This window comes from Dama dama, chromosome 14 (assembly GCF_033118175.1).
Source record: "Dama dama isolate Ldn47 chromosome 14, ASM3311817v1, whole genome shotgun sequence".
NCBI lineage: Eukaryota > Metazoa > Chordata > Mammalia > Artiodactyla > Cervidae > Dama > Dama dama.
Genome location: NC_083694.1, coordinates 10,396,678 through 10,414,432, shown reverse-complemented (window position 1 = coordinate 10,414,432; position 17,755 = coordinate 10,396,678). Strand labels below are relative to the sequence as shown.

Below are 17,755 nucleotides of genomic sequence, written 5' to 3'. Positions count from 1 at the left end.
AAGCCTCTCAGGCAGCCAGCAGGGTGAGCAAATGGTGATCCCAACCCATGGAAGGTTCACTCAAATTATGAGACTCCTCCCCTGAGGAGTCCTGAGGAGGGGATCTCCTCAGGGACAGAGGCACCAGGTGAAACCTGCATGGAAACCACATCAGTAAAGTCCACTAGCATCAGACTAAATAGGATTGGCTGCTGTTTCTCCAATCTTCTCCCTACTCTAAACACTAAAGTTACTAGGACTGAAAAGAGATATAAAGAGCAGATGCTCCCAAGCCAGACAACAGCATCTTTCTTGGGCTGACTTGAAATGAAGATTTGAGTCATGGACACCAGTGGAGACAGCTGGGAATTCAGAGTCAGATACTGATGTCTGTGGTCAACTGATTTTGAAAAGAGTGCTAAGATGGTACAATGCGGAGAGCCCTTTGGGTCTGGCTTTTCTTTCTTTTATTTATGTATTAAAATTTATATTTTCAGTACATTAAATTTGCTCATAAAAGCATTCTAAAAATGTAAAATTTTTCCCTTTTTAACAAAATATGACAAAATATAAAAAACCTCAAACAGAATACTTGACATTTACAATTCAAAATCAAATTAGCAGAATATTAAATATTTACAAAACTGTATCTCTTAAAAATATTTATGAAGTTACATGCAGTTTTGTAGACCTGACATAAAAGAATAGCTCAAAAAAAAAAAAAAAAAAAAAGGGAGAACTTTCCTTCTCCTAAATGAAAATATGTCCAATAGAAGCCATGAGGACTTTTGAGTACACAAGCCCTTTTATTTATTTTTTAAAATCTATTTTATTTATTTATTTTTGGCTGTGCTGGGTCTTCATTGCTGTGCAAGGGCTTTCTCTAGTTGTGGCGAGTGGGGGCTACCCTCGAGCTGCAGTGCGAGGGCTTCTCATTGTGGAGGCTTCTCTTATTGCGGAGCACAGACTGTAGAGCTCAGGCTTCAATAGCTGCGGTGAGCGGGCTCAGTAGTTCTAATGCACAGGTTGATTTGCCTGAGACATGTGGAATCTTCCCAGAGCAGGGATCAAACTCTCGTCCCCTGCATTGGCAGGCAGATTCTTAACCACTGGACCACCAGGGAAGTCCTGGGATTTTCTTGTTTCATTTTGTGCTGTTTTGTTCTTCCCAATTTAACATCTTTCTTATATATCATTCACAGTTTGTCTTTCTTTGTGAATCAGCTTAATAATTTATGCCTTTCTAGGAATTTATACATAATATTAAAGTTATCTAATTTGTTGGCATACAGTTTTAAAAAAAAATGATATTCTCCTTTGTGCTATTATTATATGCAATTTGTCTATATATGTTGCAGACCTAATGACACACTGCTATAATTATTAATTTATGTAATTTTATGTTTATTAAAGAAGTTGACAAAAGAAAAAAGAAATGAAACTTTGAAACAAACAATGACCTGATTTTGAGTCCAAAAAAAAATGCTTTTTAAGAGATCAAAACTGATTCTTTTTTTAATATTTATTTTTACTTGGCTCCACTGCATCCTAGTTGTGTTATGCGGACCTTTCATGTTTGGTGTGCCCTGTGGGATCTAGTTCTTTGACCAGGGATTGAACCCAGGCCACTTGCATGGGAGTGCAGAGTCTTAGCCTCTGGACCACCAGGGGAGTTCCCAGGCTGATTCTTAAACACTGAAATTGGTTTGTTCTAACAAAGATGACCAGAAAGTTGTGGGATCTTGATAAAATTTTAAAGAATGATTGTCCAGTTAGAAACCTGTTAGAAGGAATATTTCAAGAATTCACATTTATGCTCCAACAAGGTATAATTTCTCAATAAACCTACTACAAGGCAGGTGGGGGTGTGCTGGCTGAGAAGTAAGACTGCTGGAAAACAGTAGTGACCAGGAAAGATTATGTTTCAATCCAATGCAACAGAAAACCTCTGAAGGGTGTGATGTAAGTCATGGTACTAGAATGACTTGTAAAGGAGAGGTGAGAGAAAAGGAAAACCTACTGGGAGGTGCTATTTTTATCCTAGCAAAAATGATAAAGATCTGAACCATAGCAATAATGGATGAATGAATGCTAAGTTGCTTCAGTTGCATCTGAGTCTATAGCCCACCAGGCTCCTCTGTCCATAGGAGGAAAAAAAACAACAGGAGGTAGAAATGACAGACTTGAGAACAAATCAAAAGTAGGAGTTTAGAGAGAATATGTGGTCTAAGAAAAAGTCTAGGCTTTTGGCTTGGTTGAGTGGACAGATGACAGTAATCTATCTCTTTAAGAGAAGAAATATAGACACAGAGAACATTTCTTGGTGTATTAAGATGATGACCGAAAGTTCCATGAATGTAGGATTGTGTGTATCTTGTGCATATACTAGATACTCACTATTTGTTGAACAAATATGCTAAATTTGGGGCAAGTTTGGAATGAGATGCTCATGGCACAGCCAAGTAGATATGGCTGGTGGAGAGTTGGATATGACAGTCTTAGAGTTTAGAATATGGCAAAATAGATTAAGACCATCAGTGAATATATGTTTGTGGATAAAGGAGCACCAAGGTCAGAAACTTGGGGAAGAACAGTATTTCCAGAGCTGGACAAAAGAAGAGAAGCTGTCAAATAGAAGCGGTCAGAGAGAATCCCGAGAAGCCAGTGGAAAGTGGTATCTCAAAATTCAAGAGAAGACCAAGCTTCCAGGAAGGCATGGTCAGAAATGGTAAATGCTACAGAAAGGTCTAGTGAGATAAGAACTGGACAGTTCTGACTGTGTAGAAAGCCTTTGGGAACATTAGAAACAGCAATTTCAGTGCAGGGTTGGGAGCAGACACCAAATTGCCATGAGTTGAGAAAGGGAGGTATAGAAATAGAGGCTGTCAACATTGACTGTTGAAGAAGTTTAAATCCAAAGGGGAACATGAAGGCAGGATGTTAGCATAGTGGTTGTGGATGGAATTGGGGGGTGCAACTAGAAGAATGGGGAGAGAGTGTGGCACAGAAAGACAAACCAACATAGATATGGTCCTTGGTTTTCTGGTTACTGGTAGCCACTGAGAATGTTCATAGATTGGGGGGAGGAGCCACTAGTAGGGGAGAGATTGAAGCCATTGGAGAAAAATGATAACAAATAGAAAAGAACAGAGAAGAGACTCAAGGTTATGGGATCAAGATTGTAAAGTAATTAGCCTCCAACTAATAAAAATAAATAAAAAAAAGAATATAAGTAGTGGGGTCAGTCTTCAAGAGGAAGAACTAAGTGTGGATACAAGAGAGAACCTCCCTCTCAAAGGGAAGAGCAACACACATATTTCAGTCAGGTGAAGAGTAAGTGAGATCTTTGTTGTTTAGTCGCTAAGTTGTGTCCGACACTTTTGAGACCCCATGGACTGTAGCCAGCCAGGCTTCTCCATCCATGGGATTTCCCAGGCAAGAATACTGGAGCGGGTGGCTGTTTGCTTCTTCAGGGAATCTTCAGATGGATTCTTTACTGCTGAGCCATCATGGAAGCTCCAAGTGAGGTCTACTTTTAGCTGATGACTGAGTAGGTACTCAGAAAAACTTTTCACAAAATAATAACTAAATCTTGAAGAACAAAAAACCCCACTATTTTGAGCCATCAATGGGAGATTCTCAAATTATGCAATTTTATAAGAACAAAAACTTGTACTGCAGTCCAGAAAAAGAAGTAGCTGTAGCTCGTGTCCCACACCAAGCTGCGAGGTTGTCTGAAGTTGATGCCTAGGTCACTACTGGAAAATTGAGTCTTGGGTCAGGGAGAAATGGGTAAATTTTAAGACTTCCAACACTGAGAAAGACCTGCAGAAGAGAATGAAATAGTTCCAGGCCAATGGCATGTTCTGTCTTCCAACTTAAAGAATGAGTGACTTCCCTCTGAAGCAGAGCTTTACAGCCTCCAACTTAACTACCCAGCACCCATATTTTCAGACCAAAGCAAGCACAAAATTCTAAGCAAAGTTTATCAAACTAAACCCGTAAGTTAATATACAGCTAAGTACTAATATAAGTAACACAAGTTAATATGTAATTATGGATAGTGTTTCTTTATTTTCAGGCTCTTTCTGACCACAATTGAATTGTTGTGGTGGCAGTTTCAGTCGCTAAGTCATGTCCAGTTCTTTGTGACCCCATGGATTGTGGCTAGTCAGGCTCCTTTACCCATGGGATTTCCAAGGCAAGAATACTGGAATGGGTTGCCATTTCATTCTCCAGGCAATCTTCCTGACCCAGGAATTGGACTTGTGTCCCCTGCATTTCAGGCAGAAGCTTTCACTGCTGAGCCACCTTACATCATTACAGTCAACTGTGTCATTGCCTGTTAAGAACAATATTGCATAGGCATCTGGAGTGTTAGGTCCAGGAATCAAGGTAAGTTGGAAGTGGTCAAACAGGAAATGGCAAGAGTGAACATCAACATTTTAGGAATCAGTGAACTAAAATGGACTGGCATGGGTGAATTTACTCAGATTATCTACCTCTGTGGGCAGGAATCACTTAGAAGAAATGGAGTAGCTTTCATAGTCAACAAAAGAGTCCAAAATGCAGTACTTGGATGCAATCTCAAAAAAACAAAAACAAAAAACCAGAATGATCTCTGTTCATTTTCAAGGCAAATCACTCAATATCACAGTAATCCAAAGGTATTCCCCAACCAGTAATGCTGAGGAAGCTGAAGGTGAATGGTTCTATGAAGACCTACAAGACCTTTTAGAACTAACACCCCCAAAAGATGTCATTTTCATCATAGGGAACTGGAATGGAAAAGTAGGAAGTCAAGAAACACCTGGATTAACAGGCAAATTTGACCTTGGAGTACAAAATGAAGCAGGTCAAAGGCTAAAAGAGTTTTTCCAAGAGAATACACTGGTTGTAGCAAACACCCTCTTCCAACAACAAAAGAGATGACTCTACACATGGACATCACCAGATGCTCAAATCGAAAATCAGATTGATTATATTCTTTGGCAGTCAAAGATGCATAATCTCTATACACTCAGCAAAATCAAGATCAGGAGCTGACTCTGGCTCAGATCATGAACTCCTTATTGCAAAATTCCGGCTTAAATTGAAGAAAGTAGGGAAAACCACCAGACCATTCAGGTATGATCTAAATCAAATCCCTTATGGGATTATACAGTGGAAGTGACAAACAGATTCAAGGGATCTGATAGACTAGTGCCTGAAGAACTGTGGAGGTTCATGACATTGTATAGGAGACAGTGATCGAGACCATTCTCAAGAAAAAGAAATGCAAAAGGTAAAATGGTTGTCTGAGGAGGCCTTACAAATAGCTGAGAAAAGAAGAGAAGCTAAAGGCAAAGGAGAAAAGGAAAGCTATACTCTTTTTTTTTTTTTTTTTATGATCAACAACATTTATAATACAAATAAACAACTTTTCTCATTATGATTAACAACATTAATGAGCAAACATTTCTACATTCTCAGTGACCTAAATATAAATGTAAATAAAATGTCCCTGTAGGAACAGTGGATAAGAATCCATCTGCCAATGCAGGGGACATGAGTCCAATCCCCGGTCCGGGAAGATCCTACAGGGCATGGAGAAACTAGGCCCGCGCACCACGATGGCTGAGCCAGCGCTCCAGAGCCCACAAGCTGCAACTACCGAGCCCAAGCGTCACAGCTACTGAAGCCTGGGCACCTAGGGCCTCTGCTCTGCAACAGGAGAAGCCAGTGCAGTGAGAAGCCCGTGCACCACAACGAAGAGCAGCCTCCACTCGCCACAACTAGAGAAAGGCCACGGAAAGCAACAGAAGATTCAGCGCAGCCAGGAATAAATGATTTTTTAAAGAAATCTTGGAGACACCCCTCTCTCTGTCCCTCTCTATTATGTATATTAATATATAATATACACCTTGTATTATATACTCTTTTGAATGAAGAGTTCCAAAGAATAGAAAGAAGAGATAAGAAAGCCTTCCTCAGTGATCAATGCAAGGAAATAGAGGAAAACAATAGAATGGGGAAGACTAAAGACCTCTTCAAGAAAATTAGAGGTACCAAGGGAACATTTCATGCAAAGATGGGCACAATAAAGGACAGAAATGGTATGGACCTAACAGAAGCAAAAGATATTAAGAAGAGGTGGGATTCTGTGGGAATACACAGAAGAACTGTACAAAAAAGATCTTCATGACCCAGATAACCACGATGGCATGATCACTAACTTAGAGCCAGACATTCTGGAATACAAAGTCAAGAGGGCCTTAGGAAGCATCACTACAAACAAAGCTAGTGGAGGTGATGTAATTCCAGCTGAGCTATTTCAAATCCTAAAAGATGATGCTGTGAAAGTGCTGTACTCAATATGCCAGCAAATTTGGAAAACTCAGCAGTGGCCACAGGACTGGAAAAGGTCAGTTTTCATTCTAATCCTAAAGAAAGGCAATGCCAAAGAATGTTCAAAGTACTGCACAATTGCACTCATCTCACATGCTAACAAAGTAACACTCAAAATTCTTCAAGCCAGGCTTCAATAATACGTGAACTGTGAACTTCCAAATGTTCAAGCTGGATTTAGAAAAGGCAGAGGAACCAGAGATCAAATTGCCAACATCCGTTGGATCATCAAAAACACAAGAGAGTTTCAGAGAAACATCTGCTTCTGTTTTATTGACTATGCCAAAGACTTTCACTGTGTGGATCACCACAAACTGTGGAAAATTCTTAAATAGATGGGAATACCAGACCACCTGACCTGCCTCCTGAGAAATCTATATGCAGGTCAAGAAGCAGCAGTTAGAACTGGACATGGAACAAGAGACTGGTTCCAATTCAGGAAAGGAGTACATCAAAGCTGTATATTGTCTGTCACCCTGCTTATTTAACTTATATGCAGAGTGCATCATGAGAAATGCTGGGCTGGATGAAGCATAATCTGGAATCAAGATTGCCAGGAGAAATATCAGTAACCTCAGATATGCAGATGACACCACCCTTATGACAGAAAGTGAAGAACTAAAGAGCCTCTTGATGAAAGTGAAAGAGGAGAGTGAAAAAGTTGGCTTAAAATTCAACAATGAGAAAGCTAAGCTCATGGCACCTAGTCCCATCACTTCATGGCAAATAGATGGTGAAACTGTGGAAACAGTGAGTGAATTTACTTTCTTGGGCTCCAAAAGCACTGCAGATGGTGGCTGCAGCCATGAAATTAAAAGACGCTTGCTCCTTGAAAGAAAGCTATGGCCAACCTAGACAGCATATTAAAAAGCAGAGACATTACTTTGCCGACAAAGGTCCATCTAGTCAAAGCTATGTTTTTTTCCAGTAGTCATATATGGATGCGAGAGTTGGACTACAAAGAAAGCTGAGTGCTGAAGAATTAATGCTTTTGAACTGTGGTGTTGGAGAAGACTCTTGAGAGTCCTTTGGACTGCGAGGAGATAAAAACCAGTCAATCCTAAAGAAATCAGTCCTGAATTTTCATTGGAAGGACTGATGCTGGAGCTGAAACTCCAATACTTTGGCCACCTGATGCGAAGAGCTGGCTCATAGGAAAAGACCCTGATGCTGGGCAAGATTGAAGGCAGGAGGAGAAGGGGACGACAGAGAATGAGGTGGTTGGATGTCATCACCAACTCGATGGACATGAGTTTGAGTAGGCTCAGGGAATTGGTGATGAACAGGGAAGCCTGGCGTGCTGCAGTCCATGGGGTTGCAAAGAGTCAGACAGTATTGAGCAACTGAACTGAACTGCACTGATAGTGACTAGGCTTATTGTGGGGGTCATTTGCAATATAGGTAAATACAGAATCATTATATTGTACAAATGAAACTCATATAGTGTTGCATGTCAATGACACTTCAGTAAAAAAGACAATATAATATACAACAGCTATAAGACTGACAAGGAATTAAAAGATTTGAGCAGCACTATAAACCAACACAATCCAGCAGGCATCTATAAAACACTACACATTCTTCTCAAGGGCACATAAGACATTTTTAAAACTAGCTCATACGTTAGACCATAAACAAGTCTCAACAGATTTATAGGAATTGAAGTCATACAAAGTCTCTTCTCTGACCACAATGAATGATATTAGGAATCAATGAGGAATAAACAGTTGGAAAACACTCAATTGGGCTTCCCTTGTGGTTCAGTTGATAAAGAATCCGCCTGCAACACGGGAGACCTGGGTTCAGTCCCTGGGTTGGGAAGATGCCCTGGAGAAGGGAAAGGCTACCCACTCCAGTATTCTGGCCTAGAGAATCCCATGGACTGTATAGTCCATGGGGTCACAAAGAATCAGACACGACTGAGCGAATTTCACACACTCATGTAGAAATTAAAAAACACACTCTAAAAAAGAAAAAAAAAAAAAAAAGAGAGCCAAAAAATTAGACGATAAATTAAAATACACTTTTAAATGAATGGAAATGAAAATACAACATACTAAAGGATAAAGAATGAGTGAAATTTAAAAATTTCCTATTCCTTTATTCTCTTTCTCCAGTGTCTTCACTTTCTCTACCGGTGGCTCGTTCCTCAATCAATGAACATTCTCAGTGACTACCAATAACCAGAAAACTAAGCAACGTATCTGCCTTGATTTGTCTTTCTTTGCCATACCCTGTCCCCACCCTTCTAATTGCCCTCCCTCCACAACTGCTATGAGAACATTCTGCCTTCATGTTCCCCTTTGAATTGAAACTTCTTAAAACAGTCAATATTGAGAGCCTCCATTTCCCCACCTCCCTGCAGACATCCCTCCCTGCATTCACAATCCTCTATCCTCACATGACTTTGAACCGTAATAAAGATTCAGGAGCACTTGGATTATCATGTGAACTGAACTACAATAAAAAGAGTGGATCAAGGAGTACAACTGAAAAGCTGAGATCTCTGCCAAGATCACCTTGCCTTGAATGCCAACAAACCAACCAGAACATCCATTTCTTTTCTGTGGGGAAGCCATGGCCCTGCCATTTCTCCCCGGAAGTATTTACTTTTCTCCTGGTCACATCTGGTTCCAACTTTAAATGCCCTCTGGATTCATTCCGGTGTGAGAGCATCTTTGCCACAAGGCACATGGTGTCCTTTTTGTTTACAGTGTCATTCTGTTACCTAGTCTAAGCTCAGCGTGCTCACTGCCCGACAGGTCAGAGAATCCGAGATGAGGTGTTCAGGCAAGGAATACGACTTTATTCAGAAAGCTGGCTGACCAAGAGAATGGCAGACTAATGTCTCCAAGTAACCATCTTGTCAGGGTTTGGATGCCAGATTCTTTTATAGAACCTGAAAGAGAAGCAATGAGGAACTAAAGTCAAAAAGCAGAATAAAGAGGGAGAGGCAGTGAAGAACGAAAGTAAAAGGGGCCATCAGTCTTGCAAAATATCCCCTGAAAGTGCTAGCCTTTGGAAGGGGTGTGTTAATACCTTCTTTTCTTAAAAAAAAAAAAAGAAAAAAGAAAAAAAAAATCTTCTTTCTTTGCAGCCATTCACAGGTGTGCAGGGTCAGATTATTTCTCCATGAGCTCAACAAAGGCTCTTTAGTTTAACAGTCAGGCAGAGGGGCAGGGTCTTTTGAGGCAAGCCATTATGTATGATTCTGATAACAACAGCAATGAGAAGCAAGTCAAAGAAATAGCTCCAGCACGGAGTCAGAATTGGTTCTCCTCTGCAACACCACCACCCCCAAGCTCTTCACTCCCCAAAATGCCACCAACACAAGGTTCCACACAGAGCTGACTGTGACTAAAAATGTGAAATACTGGAAAGAGCTTACCCCACAACATTGCCAATAATTTAAAATCAAAGAGAAATTCTAGAAGTACTTGACCACATTTCCACCTAGCTTTTTTTTTCCCCCAGGCCTACCTCCTGAGAGGAGGCCATCAGGTGTTTTTTTTTTTTTTAATTTATTTTTATTTGGAGGATAATTGCTTCCCAGATGGTGCTAGTGGTAAATAGTCACCTGCCAATGGAGAAGACCCAGTGACTCGGGTTTGATCTTTGGATCAGGAAGATCCCCTGGAGTAGGAAATGGCAATCTGCTTAAGTATTCTTGCCTGGAGAGTTCCATGGACAGAGGATCCTGGCAGGCTACAGTCATTGGGGCTGCAAAAAGTCAGGCACAACTGAGCAACTGAGCAAACACACACAATTGCTCCACAGTATTGTGTTGGTGGGTGTTCACTGGAAGGACTGATGCTGAAGCTGAAACTCCAGTACTTTGGCCACCTCATGCGAAGAGCTGACTCATTGGAAAAGACCCTGATGCTGGGAGGGGTTGGGGGCAGGAGGAGAAGGGGACGACAGAGGATGAGATGGCTGGATGGCATCACTGACTCGATGGGCATGAGTTTGAGTAAACTCCGGGAGTTGGTGATGGACAGGGAGGCCTGGCGTGCTGCGATTCATGGGGTCGCAAAGAGTCAGACACGACTGAGCGACTGAACTGAGCTGAACTGATTGAGTTGGTTTTTGCTGAACAACTTGAATCGGCCGTAAGTGTGCATGTGTCCTCTCCCTCTTGAACCCCCCTCCCACTCTCTCTCTCCCACGTCAGGTTATGACCTCATCTTTTCTCAGGCCCTCTGCACCCTCCCTCACATTCCTCTGACCTCTTTGGCAGAGCCTTGCACGGTCTCATGGTTACCCATCTTCTCTCCCATGCCCAGTAGCCGACCTTGCTGCTGTCCTTAAGCTTCAGTCTCCTTGAGAGCAACTCTGGACCTGGTTATTGAAGTAACACTGCTGTTATCCTGATATGGCCAGTAAAGAAGAGTTTGTTGGGGAACTCTACAAAACCTAAGGTTGCATTCTTTGGAAGAAAAATAAGTCTTTTTATACCCTCTCACCCTGGCCCTCTTGAACAATGGCCATTCACCCATCACAGCAATGAAGAATCCAGCTCTGGAGGTGGAAGGTGGGGAAGGCCTACCTGTGTGTGATGCCAGGAGCAAGGAAGCATGGACAAGTGAGAGGGAAAGCACACCTGGACGCGAGAAAACACATGATTCCAAAGTTAAACAAAACACAGTGAAACCCATTCTTGCTGAAATAAAACCCCAGCTGCACCGTACAACCATTTCCTCCTTCTTACATAAGTTGCCAAGTTACTTTCATCAGACTGGCCTTTGGCCAATGTAAGAACAAGCATGAGGATCTCCCCGAGACTGTCGCTGGGATGTGAACAATGGGGACGACTCTCGCTGTTTCTGGAACCTCCCTGTGAGAGCAGCTGATTGATTGGCGGAAGGCAGGAGGAGCAGAGGATGCCAGAATCGATTGTAGATTTGCCAGAGATGCGTTGGCCTGTTGATGATGTTGTGCAGCAACTTATGTTGAATTTGAAGACAGTAAATGTCATATGAAAGCTTAAGTGATTTATATATGAGACTATGGGTGCACTTAAAATCTGCAGTGTAATGACACGAGATACCAACAGATGGCATGTTTTGTGGTAATTACCACAGAGGAAAAACAAAACGACAAAACACCTTGAAGAAAGAAATAACTGTTTGAGAGCAATTAGCTGCAAAGCATGAACCACTTCCCCTGTCTCGCTCCCTCTCCCAATTTTTAGAACATTCAGTCCCTCTATCAACCTGATGAACTATGCCTTTGTACTATAATTAACAAAAACCAGAGCAATCAAATCAAAAGTCGGTCTGTTCTCCGCTACACTTTGCAGCCTCACAATACACCATCCAGCAAAATGCAGAAGGCCTTGTTAAAGGCGGAGGGGAAAGAACAAAACAGAATATTCAAGGTAGGATCTAAGCTCTAACTCAACTGCCTATTCATGGCAACCTATTTCCAAATAGCTAATCCTCTGTGTGATTTTTTTTTTTTTTTTAAATAGAAGCATTGAAATGTTTTACTTCCCTTGCTAGGCTTGTTACCAAGAATAGAACAAGTTCGGAGGCAAGAAATCAGAAGTTGGCCACACACCCGACTTCTCTAGTCTTCAGTACCCGCTGTGCTTCTCCACCGTGGAGCCTGCTCAGACCTAATGCTTACTTTACTCCAGTCTGTTGACGAGACTTGAAGCTACACCCTCACTGCCCTCCCAGTGGCTCTGGGAATTTGCTCTTGGTTTTCCTGCATGAATTCTAACAGGATTCTGTAGCTGTTGACCTCTGGATTGGCTGCTTACACTTGGCTTATATATTTTAATCTTCTGGCCCTGTCTACCTTCCATGTTGCCCACGCTATCTTTTCTTTGATTCTTTCATCTTAGAATCACTGTGGGAATTCCCTGGTGGTTCAGTGGTAAAGAATCTGCCTGCCAATGCAGAGGATGCAGGAGATGTGGGTTCAGTTCCTGAATGGGGAAGATCCTCTGGAGGAGGAAATGGTGACCCACGTCAGTACTCTTGCTTGGGAAATCCCATGGATGGAGGAGTCTGGTGGGCTACAGTCCGTGGAGTTAGAGTCGGACATGACTGATCGACTAAACAACCACAATTATCTTCACTACTTTTTACATCTTCATTATTCTACTTTTTTTTTTATTCTTTATTCTTTTTTTTTAATTCTACTTTAATTATATATTCTTATACCATAGTCTGCAAGCTGAGTTTCAATGCAGAAAGTTCACTTCGTCATAGCACAGTTTGTTTTCCCAGTTAATATCCGCCCTCACTTTCTACAAGTCATCTTGACACTTGTGCACAAAGCCAGGCTGTCTCTGCTCTGGCCATAATGAAACATCAGAGAGAACAAGTCTAAATTAATATTGCCCATCAGTTAGAGGCACTGCATTTTTCATTTAGCAAAATGGAAACACAGGTTTCATACCAGAGCAAAGTGCATGTTCCGTGTAATTTTAGTCCCCTACATTCCAACAGGTTCCACTCTGAGAACGTGTTCCTGAGTCTAATTGGCTTATAAGTCTGACAAAGTTAGCCTTGGTACCCAACTAACACAACTGGCCATATACTACTGTAGGTTTATAATACTTTTCACACAAATAATACATTTTTAAAAATGAAGAAAAATTAGTTAATTAATTTTGGTTGCTGTGGGTCTTTGTTGCTGCATGTGGGCTTTCTCTAGTTGCAGTGAGCAGGGCCTACTCTTCATTGTGGTACACAGGCTTCTCACTGCGGTGGCTTCTCTTGTTGTGGAGCACGGGCTCTAGGCACACGAGCTTCAGAAGTTGCAGCTCGCAGCCTCAGTAGTTGCAGCTCCCAGGCTCTAGAACAGGCTCTAGACATTGGGACCTCAGTAGTGCAGCACGTGGACTCAATATTGGTGGCTTGCGGGCTCTAGAGCACAGGCTCAGTATTTGAGGTGCACAGACTTAGTAGTTGCTCCGTGGCCTGTGAGATCTTCCTGGACTAGAGATCGACCTCATGTTTCCTACCCTGGCAGGTGGAATCCTATCCACTGGACCACCAGGGAAGTCCCAGGGACACTTCTTTAGAAGCAATATTGTTACCATCTAGAAGTGAGGGATAAACTGATCATAGAACCACTAGTAGGGAATAGGGCAGTAACACCTACGGAGGCCTCCCTAGGCCATTGATGTACATATGTATCATCTTTCCCCCTCATCACATCAGTGGCAAGATCACTTGGTGACTCCCTATCTTGCTATACAACACAGTGAACACAGATTCCCTATTGAAAGCCTGCTAGAATTTTTCAATTTCAAAGACGGAGGTACTAGGTAGCTGTGTGCATGATTAACCCAAATACAATTAGAAATCCACTAAAAAAGTAATCTCCTTTAAAATGTTCCTTAAAGAGACAGAAGTCCTAAAAATTTTTAAACAATATTTTATACAGATATACAACTGTTTGTTGTAAATGTGATTCATACACTATTGTTTCTTAGATGGAGATATTAGGACTTGATCTCTATTAGGTTTATAGCTGACTTTTTTTATATATATATATATGATTTCTTTGAGTTATTTGGGTGAATTATTTGTAAAGGAGATTTTTTTTGGTAAACATTTCTGAAACAATAAAAATTCCATGTTTGATCATAACTTTGTACATAAAAATCTTAAAAATCTTTTAAAATCTTTAAAAATCTTACTGTTTTATTTGTCAGTTACACCTCAGTAAAGCTGGGCGGGGGGAGATATGGAACTTTAAAAAAATTCTATGTTTGAAATACCACCCAAAATATCAACAATATCTGTAAAATAAAATCATTAAAGGTAATCGTTATGAGGTAAGTCCAAAAGGTACCAAGTGTCATGTACTATTGATACTGGTAGTTTTTAGAGCAGCAAAATACCACGTGTGGCTCAAATCTGGCCAGTCCCATGGCTTTGTAATAAATGAGGTATGATCAGGACTCAGCCATGCCCTGCATACTGCCTTCCTGCTACAATGGCACAACTGAGTGGATGCAACAGAAACTGTATGATACTCAAACCCCAAAATATTTACAGTCTGGCCTGTTACAGAAGAATTTGCTGACTCCTGCTCTAGAAAAAAATATTAATGCTCTGGCCAAAAAAGAGGACAATTTCTTTTGTGTGCTTCAGAAAAAAATTAAAGTAACAAATGAAGCAAAATAGCTGTTTAGTAATCACCAAAGCCAAATCAGATTGAAGGACTATGAAGTGTAGGTATGGTAGTCGCGCTTTCTAGCTATACAAAGGCTCCAGTAATCTCAATAATTAATAGTTTTAGTTGATATTTGTTGTGTTCCTTGCATGTTCCAGGTAGTCTGGTAGCCACTTCACATACATCATTTCTAGTTTTCAAAATAACCCTTCATGGAGGTACTGGGCATGTCTATTTCACAGACAAGGACGCTGAAATCAAAATAACTTACTGAAGGCCACGCAGATCTAACTCCAAACCTTGCATTTCAGGCATTCCTTAGCATTAAAGAAAGCTTATCAGGGACAGAGTCAACATCACAAATCTCTCCACCCTGTATTGAGAAAATGCTAATGTAGAAACTAGTATAAACAAGTACTGGAAAGTTCTAGTTAAAAAGGAGGAATATAGTATTCCTGTCACCCTCCCTTGTGAAACCAGCTGAAAAATGAGATGCCAAATGATACACAATAAATAAAATAAACACAACACCACATCATAATTCATGAGAAAAAGACGCCCACTGCAATGAAACTTCATTTATATCTAGGTAGAACATTAAGAAGATGCTGTCAAAAAGTCCATGATTTATTTCTCTGTTAATTTGTTTTTTTCAGATCTTTGCGAAGATGGGGCTCATCATCTCATGATCTAATCAACTGAGAATATCAGTCTACAGGGCTTGCTTAAATTATCACAAATACCTTATTAAACCCCATAAGAAATAAACTAGTTTATCTCATCAGATTGTCATAATTCCCTTCCATGTTCAGCTCTTCCTAACTTTTCTCCCCTTAAATCCTCAGCTTGGGCTATTTTCAGCAAATTCTTTTTTTGTGTGTATGTGTGATGCTCTCAATTCTTTTTATTTTTAATATTTAAATGTGTAAATGTTTTAGTCCAAAGGTTTTTCAGGACACTAATTCTTTGCCTCCATTTAAAGTATTTTCTTTGATAAGTATTTTTACAAGAAATTGTGCATAGAATAAGTTGTCTCTACTTAAAATAACTTTTGTTTCCCTAAATTTAAATAATACAAAAATCATAGACTTCATCAATTTCACTCCATTTTAGCAAAGAATATAAATCTATCCAATTAAAAATAAGCTCCATCAAAATATTTCTTCTACAAGTCAAGATATTGCAAATAACACTATAGACTTTCAGAATTAACTTTTACACTGCAATTCAGCAGATGATCTTGCCTCCTACTTTGCTTCATATAAAACAAGAGCCAATAGGAGTAAACGACTGCTTTCATGCCCTTTATTACAATTTTTAGTAGTATATGACAATCACTGCATTGTCATGTTTCAGGTACTCTAGTCAAATGGACCACTTGCTGATGTTCTTTTTCACTAGAAGTGCTTCATGAGATGCAACTTACATGTAGTAAAATGCATAAATGCTCCACGGATTTAGATATAGAACAATTCCATCATCCTAAAAATTTTTCTCCTGCCCCCTTTCCAAACAATTTATCCCCACACCTTGAGGCAACAACTATTCTGATTTCTATATCATCACAGATTAATTTTGTATGCTCTAAAACTTCATGTAAATGAAATCATGCAGTGTGTATTCTTCACTATCTGACTTAGCTCAACATGTCTATGCAATGTATCCATAAACATTACAGATGTTTATACTGCCTGTTACGCAGCTCATTTATTTTTATTGAATAAATATTGCATAAATCGTTTACCCATTCTCCTCATGATGAGAAATTGTGCTATCATTCATAAAGCTAATAGGAACATTCTTGTGAGTCCTTTTGCGAACATGTGCATGTGAAATTGCCATGTGATGGGAAGGTGTTTGTTTAATTTTATTAGAAACTGGCACACAGATTGCCAAAGTGATTATACCATGATGGCTCTTCTTTAAACATATCCTCACTTTCTCAGCTATGCTTCCTTAAATGTACTCTGTCACTTCCTGGAATGTCTTCCCAGTGCTTGTGAGTTGAATTCAACCATCCTTTTGGGTGTAATTCATTAGCCTCATCTTCCATAAGGTTTTTCTACCCTAGCTCCTGTCTTAAATGGCCAAAATGCATTTAAAAAAAATCTGCTCTAGCCTTTCTAAGCATTTTTTGTTGCTACTCCTTAGGATCTTTTTCACTCAGCTTTTTGTATATTACATCCTATGAAAGACAGATTGTACTGTGCACTGTTCATCCCTCAGGCCTAGCTCACAGACAATGCCAAGCAAACAGCAAGTACAGACTGAAGATTTGTTGAATGAATAAATGGCTTTATATTCTCTTTCCTAAAAGAAATCATGTTCTCCTAATTTCTGTAATACCTAAAATTCCTTCCATTAAAATAAATGAGCAAATATCTGATGTGTGCTTATAACAATTTATTAAAATACATGGAAATTACAATTAAATTAGATTTGGTGGATATGCAAAGTAATCAGTGGATTTACATTTTATCACAATTCTAATGATCTAACTTTCTCATTTGATTGAAAAGCGACCTTTTTGTTATCAGGTGAAAGTGGAAACATATAAATGTTCTTCCCTAAGTTTATTTCAAATCAGAACTGATTTCATATACTGTTTTCATAATACACATACATGCAAATGTATTCATAGAGATTCTTAAATATTAATCAAGAGCACTTGAGCATTTGGTTGTTCCAACTGCCTTTCATTTAAAAGGAAATTTAATTTTTTGGAAAGGCTGCTCTATTGCAACTCAATTATTTCCTAGGATATAGCTGTATTAACGTTCTTAATTTTAAATTGCCAGGGATTGTATTAAATGACAACAATAAAATTAATGTATAATTGGGTGAAGGCTTCTAGCTTTTAAACTAAAATATTTCAAGATAATCTTATAGAGTTATTTAAACTCATAAAGTACTTATTTTAGAAGGAAGAAGAAAAAAGTAAAACGATCTGAAATGTTCCATTATCAAGAATATCCATTCACCTCTTGAACTCAGGGGAATACTTCAGGGCTCTGCTAGATAAAATTGGTTATTAGATGTCTTCTGATATTTTATCTGCTCTTCCAACACTTAACTCTTATGAGAAATGTCATAACACAAAATGCATTTTATTGTCAGTGGAAATTTAAGAGGAACTGTGGACATGACATTGAATTCCAATATTTTATTTAACTAGTCCAGGAGAGGATTTTCAAATAAAAAGGATAGAAAAAGAAAATTTTAAAAAAGCAATACATAGCCTTTTTTCTTGATG

General features: G+C 39.7%; 1 long non-coding RNA gene across 1 annotated transcript in view; it reads left to right on the top strand.

The window, feature by feature from the left end:
• The window catches only part of LOC133069569 (uncharacterized), an 88,392-nt gene extending 73,055 nt beyond the window's left edge, over window positions 1-15,337 (top strand). The window contains exon 4 of the long non-coding RNA XR_009695900.1: window positions 15,159-15,337. This is a non-coding gene — a long non-coding RNA (uncharacterized LOC133069569). The remainder of the gene's footprint in view (window positions 1-15,158) is intronic.
• The last annotated feature ends 2,418 nt before the right edge of the window (window positions 15,338-17,755 follow it).